Source organism: Typopeltis vanoorti, chromosome 10, assembly GCF_054136105.1.
Source record: "Typopeltis vanoorti isolate ZY-2024b chromosome 10, IOZ_Tvanoo_1.0, whole genome shotgun sequence".
Lineage (NCBI taxonomy): Eukaryota > Metazoa > Arthropoda > Arachnida > Uropygi > Thelyphonidae > Typopeltis > Typopeltis vanoorti.
The window spans coordinates 22,472,118-22,479,825 of NC_143558.1; the positions used below are offsets into that span (position 1 = coordinate 22,472,118).

Consider the following 7,708-nt stretch of genomic DNA (forward strand, 5'->3'; position numbering starts at 1 on the left):
CATTAAAGCAAGGATTGCAAAAAGTTAATTTTGGCTAACCTCTTTGCCAGATCAGCGCCGCTAGCCATTCTGGATTGATCCCTCTACGGGAAAAACTCGTATAGTTTATAGCCATTGTCGGTTTAATAACCAGCTCGCAAAATTCTTGAAGACTTAGCAATTAGTTCTTGAGAGCTGGTGCAAGCCTGCTTCAGCACACCACGGAAAACACCAAATTTCTGGAGGGAATAACCCATCATCGTTGGCTAAGGCTGATTAACTCAGTTTCACTTAGAAAGCCATTGCTGCCTTACATATCTGATATGAATCCGGATCATTCGACTAAAAGGAAAATGTCACTTTACTGATCGCCATGAGGGCATCTGTGTTCAGGGAAAGATGTCCCTTAATATATATTATTTTTTTTCAATTGTAAGCTTGTTTTTTATAGTGGTGAATAATGCCGTTATTCAAATTACTGTCCATTCAAGATAAGAGAATCAACCAATAACGAAAAGTCATTTGGATTATTTCAAAAGGTATTGAGGATCTCGGGTTAAGTTTGGATAGGTTACGTTGAGGTTATGGCGAGGTCATAAAAATGAAAAAACCCAAATTTCGGGAAGTATAAACCCTCCACACAATCATTGATTTTTTCTCATCGTACTTGGATAACTTCACATAACTAGAATTTGAACTCCTTGGCATGTGTTGCCATGGATTTGGTAAAAAAAAGCGTTAAATTGAAATATTTTGTTCATAAAAACAGAAATAAAGAAATATAAATGCATTTCGTTATTCCAATATTAGTTTAAATAAAGGAACTATGAATATTATGGTATAAAGTGTTCGTTTGTGTGCAGCTGTAAATATTTACGATTACAAAAAACGCAGTTTTGGCACAGAATGATAACAAGAACTTTTGTCCAAAAATGCTTCTCTATCGCATTACTTTTTAACTATACCTTGTGGAAAATAAATAATAGTAATAATAATATAATATATAATTTTATTTCCTGTGAATCACTTATTAAATATGAATGTGAGAATAGAACTCAGTTTATATGAACAAAGTACTAAAAGGAATGTGCATAGGAATGTAAAAAAAGAATATGAATAGAATGTGCGATAAATATGAATGTGTCAATAGAATGAGAATAAAACTAAGTACTAAAAGGAATGTGTGTAGGAATGTGGAAAAATATGAATAGAATATGATAAATATGAATATGTTCATTAGAACGGGAATAGAACTCAGTTTATACAAAGTACTAACAGAAATGTAAAAAAGTATATGAATGGAATGTGTTCAATATAGGAATAGAACTCAGTTTATACAAACAAAGTACTAACTGAAATGTAAAAAAGTATATGAATGGAATGTGTGATAAATATGAATGTGTTCAATATAGGAATAGAACTCAGTTTATATAAACAAAATACTAACAGAAATGTAAAAAAGTATATGAATGGAATGTGTTCAATATAGGAATAGAACTCAGTTTATACAAACAAAGTACTAACTGAAATGTAAAAAATATATGAATGGAATGTGTGATAAATATGAATGTGTTCAATATAGGAATAGAACTCAGTTTATATAAACAAAATACTAACAGAAATGTAAAAAAGTATATGAATGGAATGTGTTCAATATAGGAATAGAACTCAGTTTATACAAACAAAGTACTAACTGAAATGTAAAAAAGTATATGAATGGAATGTGTGATAAATATGAATGTGTTCAATATAGGAATAGAACTCAGTTTATATAAACAAAATACCAACAGAAATGTAAAAAAGTATATGAATGGAATGTGTGATAAATATGAATGTGTTCAATATAGGAATAGAACTCAGTTTATATAAACAAAGTACTAACAGAAATGTGTATATAATATAATAAAAAATATCAATGGAATGTGTGATAAATATGAATGTGTTCATAGAATGAGAATGTATGCTTTTAAAAGGGAGAAGTCTTTGCACTTATAAAACAGTATACTACGCTAGCCTTCCCATCAACAAGGTAACGTTTACATCCATTAAAGCTTCATATTTGTTATTATACTGCCTTCTATTCATTAAAATATAATCGGCTGAAATCCGATTGCATATTAGAATATATTACCAATGTGTCAAGCGTAGAGAAACTCACTACCTACAGTCAGCACTCTTTGTTCGCCAAATTCTCAGAAACAAATCAAAAAATCGACAAGTAGGAAAAAAGACTGATGATCCTTCTTCTGGAATATCTTATCTAACTCTAAAATGGATCATTTCCTTTCTTGAGTATTGCACAGAGGAATATAAGAGCCTCGTTTACAAGCAAACGAATACTTATTATCATTCATCGTCAGTAGTTCAAACCGCAGTCGCTCAAAGATCAAGTTGGAGAAACTCATCACAAGAATGTACCTTGGAAGAAAGTTTTTTGCTAGTTGAGAGAGAAAAACTTTCCTCATCTATAGATGCAAAGCCAACAAGAATTCTTGATCGGTATAAATAATTGATGATATGTTCTTTCATAAGAATATGAGTGAACCGGATTCATATGGAGGCCAATGAATTTTTTTCGCTTGAAAAAATCTAATTTTTTATAGAATTTGTGATAATTATGAATGTGTTCAACAGAACGGGAATATAATTTAGTATACATAAACAAAATACTAAAAGGAATGTGTATGGAAATGTAAAAAAGAATATGAATAGAATTTCTTATTAAATATAAATGTGTTCAATAGAATGGGAATAGAACTCGGTTTATATAAGTAAAATACTAGCAAGATGTGAAGAGAATGTAAAAAAAGAATATGAATAGAATTTGCGATAGATATGAATATGTTCAATCGGAGAATAGGACTCGATTTATATAAGCAAAACACTAACAGGAATGTGAAGAGGAATGTAAAAAAAGATTATGAATAAAATTTTGGTTAAAAATGAATGTATTCAATCGGAATAGAACTCACTTTATATAAACAAAATACTAACAAGAATGTGAAGAGAATGTAAAAAAGAATATGAATAGAATTTGCGATAGATATGAATATGTTCAATCGGAGAATAGGACTCAATTTATATAAGCAAAATACTAACAGGAATGTGAAGAGGAATGTAAAAAGAATATGAATAGGATATGCGGTAAATATGAATTTGTTTAACAGAATGGAAATTGAAGTCCGTTCATATAAGCAAATTACTAACAGGAATGCGAAGAGGAATATAAAAGAGAATATGAATAAATTTGTGATATGTATGAATGTGTCAATGGAATGGGAACAGAATCAATAGTTAAGCAAATGACCAACAGGAATGTGTACTGGAATATAAAAGGAATCCCAAATCTGCGATGAAAGCCATGTTCCATCTTAGACCTTAACGATTGATAGGTAGATGCGTAGCTAATGAACGTATGTGCAGACGAATCTTCGGATGACTCCCTTCATAAAAATCCCAGAATTTCCTTAAGACACGATCGTTTTCGTTGACGTCATAATTAGTGGAGTAGCAAATGCATTTGTTACACCAGTGCACGTGTCATTGAGCAAGTCCTCGACGTCTTCTGCTAATGCCAATTAACTCCAGATTTGAATCTGTATTAAACGTTATTAAGAGTTCGTAAATTGATGTCTTTTGTTCGCTTCTTTTTTATTCTGTTTTTGCAGCCATCTTTATTCCAACCCAAACCGAACAATTCCAATCTCTTCCTACTCATCTGTTTCTTATCTTATCTCTGCGTTTTATCGCGTCCGTGATATTTCTCCTTGTCTTATCTCCTTTATATGAAAGCGCGACGGCTGGCCATGAGATTAAGGGGGGGTAAAGGGTCGATTTCTCACAGCGAAAGACGCACAAGTCACACACACACACATGGGCCAGTGAAAACTGTCTCGATAACGTGCCTTTCTTGCACCAGCCATCCGATCACTTTTTGTTTCGAAATTGTCAAACTACGCACTAAAAAATTAATAACGAATCTACTCCTCTTCTACATGTTCCTCTTTTTCTCTTTCTTTCCTACACACATTTCACACGTTTTGGAATATATTTATCTTTCTCTGCCATTGCTAATGTATACGTAATATATTAATTTTTCATTCTTTACCTCCAGCTCCATTTCTCCAAATGATTCTGATTTGTGTTCTAGTTTTATTCTTTTTTCATATAATACTTAAATATTTTAAATCTTCTTTGTGGTTTGTTTTTGTCAAACACAATGCCTACCACCAATAATGCGCGCGCTATTGTTTGAGACTTGCAACAAGGGTATAACCACGCGACTTGGAAAGTTATTGAGTTAAAAAGCAAACGAAGAAGATTGTGATTCGAGATTTGAGTTTACCAAACTAATAATACTGACTACAGCTAAATATACTATTCATCAATCACAATAATATTTAACTTATTTTGAATTTTTAACTCTTGTTTATTTCAATATCATTTTTTTTGCGTTCAAAAATTAAAAAATAATAAAAACAATTATTACCTTTCTTACATTTTATTTCATCTATATTTTCTTTATTAAATTGCGAATTTAAAAAGTGAATACTTCATCTGAATATTGAAACAAATATTATTATTATCATTAATATTTTTATTCTATTATCTTCTCCCTTCTACGTATATTAGGATTACTGGCTCTGTTACAGATCTATCTTAAGCCCTTCTAAGTCGCACTCGTTCCCAGGATAAGGTGGCTAGCCCTATACCTCCTGGTATGTTCCATGGTTGTAGCTAGGTGTGTTTGTTCACGGGGCTGGTTTGCCTGCTTGCGGGTGGAAAAACCCCCACATAAACGAGGGAGAAAAAACCCTGCTGAACACGCCCAACAAGACCGGCTAATGTCTGAGAAAAATCCTAAGCTCTTCATTAGCAACTGGAATCGAACCCAGGACACTCCTAGGCTAACCACGCAAACATTATATTCTCATTATTGTTTTTTTTTTATTATACTATCGCTAGATTTATCATCGTATTATTTTATTCTTTGTCTTCCATCAGGACACATACGTTCATTTAGTGTGGCATAAGCTTGAATTATTCAAATTCTGTTCATAGTGGAACTACTTCCAAATGTATCCAAGCACGTTTTAGATTTTTCAGGGCAAACCCGAGCACCCGTTGTGAAGGTAGTTTCCTATGGGTGCTCGTGTAATGAATGTTTGTGAGAGGAAATCCAGAGTACCCGGAGGAAAACCAACTTCACAGCTACAGTCTGAGACTAACATATCAACTCTCTCTCACACACAATACACACACAAAAACATACACACAATCCAGCCTAAGATGGTTGTATCTGATGCCAGTTTTTATTATTTTTATTTTTTTTATTAATTTCTCTTTCTGTAGAAAAAACAAATCTTGTCTTAAAAATCTCTCTCATTTCTCTCTATCCTTCTTTTACCTACCATTTTCGATACTTTTTACTTGTTCTGTATTCTGTTTTTCTCTCTCTCTTCTACATTCCTGACTTTTTTCAACTTCCATTTTGATAAAAGTATTTTCGGGTACTTCGTTTTTTCAAGACACAAAAAAATTATTATTAAACCCATCAATAGGGATTTGGGAATAGCAAATGTGTTGCTTGTCGATAGTTCATCCAAAGAAGTCCAAGACAACATCTGAATTTCGTATTTTTACTCAAATATCCAAATCCTCTTAAGCATTTATTTTTCACACTTGCTATTGGGCTGTTCACATGCACGCTCTACTCTTCCATAAGGTCTCTTCCCTCTTTTGCTTTCAACATCTCTAATGAATTCCAATTCTGTCTTATTCCTACGTCAGCTATGCTAATTTATTTGCCATCTCTTGGTATATGGCAAAAAAAAAAGAAAAATACACTCTTTGATTCGCGATAAACAACTGGTTTTTCTACGTTGCTTTCATAGTAACATAAATCGACTACAGAAAGCAAATTCTCATGAAAAATTTACAGTTTTTTTTTTTCTGTTCTTCTTTACTTTTTCGTTTTTGATACACGTAGAATTTCACTTCCAATTCAACTTATTTAGATATTCATAAGGTTGGGGATATAGCATGAAACTCAGCGAACAGGAACACAGACATAAAAGAACGCTTTGATTTGTATATAAAATCAATGAATTTCTCCAACGATGATAGATCAAAGATGCCTTTAGAAAAGGGCAAAGGTTAGCTTGTTTTTGCATGAAAAAAAAAATTCTTTCACAACTCAACTTGTTTGAGCATATTGGTGAGTCATCCAAAATCAAACTCACAGACAGTTTAAACGTATATCATATGATACGTTAACTGTTGTAATGGAAGTCAAAGAATTATAAATTAACGTGAAAGCATAAAAAGGTGATTCAAAATATTCATAGATAATTGAGTAGGAAGAGAAAAAAAATTAATACGGTTCCAAATCTTATAGACGAATAAAAACATTAGCACATGAATCCATCTTCTTTTCATTGGCAAAATTAAGAAACTGTTTTTAGGTGATCGCAGTTTCAATACAGAAAAATCACCAGAGAAATAGAGCCTCTTATTTTGTTTCTTCTTCGTCTTATTTATTTATTTTTATTTGTTGAAATGTCGTTGAGGTGAATAGAACTGAAATAATCATAATGCTGACACGATCTTAAATGATCTCTGAAGTATAAATTTAAAAATAATTAAAGTCATCCATTACAAAACTCTAAGTCATATTTGCAACCAAAATGGCATTATTACGAGATTATAAGAACATAAGTATGTTTTTTCTTGTGGTTATATCAATTGCTTTAATATCATTTTTGTCTAGGTATTTATCAGAACTTTCCAGACACCCCCCCCGGGCATCATTTGAAAATCATAAATTGTTGAATTGTATCATATTTTAATTCTATTCATAATGAAATACAACATAAAAAAATTTGTTTCAACTTTCTATTCAAATATTATCATTTCCGATTGATATTCCTATTTGATTTCTATTCGATTTCTATTTGAAATGTCTAATTCTATTCATTTCATAATCATTTCTGATTTCTATTCCAAAGTAAAAATTTCTATTTCTATTCCAAAAACATTTCTATTTCTATTCCAAAAAAAATTCTATTTCTATTCCAAAAAAATTCTATTTCTATTCCAAAAAAAATTTCTATTTATATTCCAAAAAAAATTCTATTTCTATTCCAAACAAAATTTCTATTTCTATTCCAAAAAAATTCTATTTCTATTCCAAAAAAAATTTCTATTTATATTCCAAAAAAAATTCTATTTCTATTCCAAACAAAATTTCTATTTCTATTCCAAAGTAAAAATTTCTATTTCTATTCCAAAGTAAAAATTTCTATTCCAAACTATTGTAAAGGCTTCCATCCTATGAAGATGAAGATTGTGATGATCTTAGTTGACACATGAAATAAAAATAAATTCTTGATATGAACTTAGTTAAATAATCAGAGATGGTTACATTATTTGAGAAAATTTGGAAAATTTCAATATAAAACATCGTTTTCTTCCACTCTAATAGATTTACAGTATCTTAACAGCTATCATCCATCTTTCTTATTAAAAACAAAGCATGCCATCATTTTTGATTGCATGTTTTGTTTTAGGAAGCTTTATATCTCGAAAGCTTCCTAAAAACCTTATTATACAATATGTTAATTTATTTAAGACTATTTGCTTTCATTTTTCTGTATACTGATTATTTTTGGTCTTATTTTCAGCTATAATCCTGGCTCTATTGAAGAGAATAGTTTTTAGGGGCTTCTTT

The 7,708-nt window shown here is 30.9% G+C and overlaps 1 long non-coding RNA gene across 1 annotated transcript in view; it reads left to right on the plus strand.

Moving 5' to 3' along the window:
• LOC150102223 (uncharacterized) overlaps positions 1 to 7,708 on the plus strand; it is a 47,631-nt gene extending 39,923 nt beyond the window's left edge. The window contains exon 4 of the long non-coding RNA XR_016548932.1: positions 7,662 to 7,708. This is a non-coding gene — a long non-coding RNA (uncharacterized LOC150102223). The remainder of the gene's footprint in view (positions 1 to 7,661) is intronic.